A 1,588-nucleotide genomic window follows, 5' to 3' on the forward strand; every position below is an offset into this window, starting at 1 on the left:
GGATGAGCATGTTGTAAATCGACTGCTCTAACGTTGTGTCGTCTTCACGTTGTGAGATATCGTCTCCAATCATAGACAATTTCAGTCCAATAGCCCTTGCAAAATACAATAGGTTGGCACTGGGTTAAAAAACTTTTGGAAATGGGTAGTGGTGCTTGGACCACAGCATTTTGAATGTAGTTAATGTCGCTGAATTGTATACGTAAGAAAAGTTGAAATGTTTTTGTTACATATATTTCACTACAATAAAAAAATTCTTTAAGTTTTTAAACACAATGGGAGTCATATTATGTATGTAGAAGAGGGGCCTGGTAGGACAGTCTCTCTATAGCCATAAATCCTGTGTTTGGTCTTTTCTAAAGTTTTCCTTTAGGTCCACTTCATCTTATCCCTCATTATTTTCAATTTAACTGTTCTTGTCTCTGTCGCACACTAAATAGTGCTTTATTCACCCCAGAAAGCAGATCTTAGTCAATTCTCAATACCTAATACTCAGCACAAGGTTTTCTTTTATAATAGGTCAACATCCTTTTTTTTTTTTTTTTAATTGTACTTGAGATGAAGTTTTAAAGAACAAACTAGCTTCTCATTAAATAATTAGTATACATACTGTTTTGTGACATTGGTTTCTGTCATGGACTGAGTTGTGACCCCCAAAAATATATGCACATATTGTTTTGTGACATTAGTTGCAGTCATGGATTGAATTGTGTCCCCCCCAAAATATATGTGTCAATTTGGCTAGGCCATGATTCCCAATATTGTATGATTGTCCACCATTTTGTCATCTGATGTGATTTTCCTATGTGTTGTAAATCTTACCTCTATGATGTTAACAAAGTGGGATAGGCAGCAGTTATGGTAATGAGACAGGACTCAATGTACAAGATTGGATTGTGTCTTGAGGCAATCTCTTTTGAGATATAGAAGAGAGAAACGAACAGAGAGATGGGGGACCTCATACTACCAAGAAAGCAGCACTGGGAGAGAGCGCATCCTTTGGACGCAGAGTTCCTGTGCGGAGAAGCTCTTAGTCCAGGGGAAGATTGATGACAGGGATCTTCCTCCGGAGCCAACAGAGAGAGAAAGCCCTCCCCTGGAGATGACGCTCTGAATTTAGACTTCTAGCCTATCAGACTGTGAGAAATTAAATTTCTCTTTGTTAAAGCCATTCACTTGTGGTATTTCTGTTACAGCAGCACTAGGTAAGTAAGACAGTTGCCAGCCGCACATATCAACACTCTCCCCTTCTTGACATTGGGTTCCCTACTACCAGCTTTCCTGTCACCTCCTGTCTTCTTTTCTTGCCCCTGGGCAAGTGTACACATTTAGTCTTGTTTGGTTTTATGGACTGTCTGATCTTTGGCTAAAGGGTGACTCTCAGGAGTGACTTCATTACTGAGCTAAAAGGGTGTCCAGAGGCCATACTCTAGGAGTTTTTCCAGTCTCTGTCAGAGCAGTAAGTCTGTTCTTGTGTGTGTGTGTGTGCGTGTGTGTGTGTGTGTGAGTTAGAATTTTGTTCTACATTTTTCTCAAGCTCTGTCTGGGACCCTCAATTGTGATCCCTGTCAGAGCAGTCAGTGATAGT

Source organism: Elephas maximus, chromosome 11 (assembly GCF_024166365.1).
Source record: "Elephas maximus indicus isolate mEleMax1 chromosome 11, mEleMax1 primary haplotype, whole genome shotgun sequence".
Lineage (NCBI taxonomy): Eukaryota > Metazoa > Chordata > Mammalia > Proboscidea > Elephantidae > Elephas > Elephas maximus.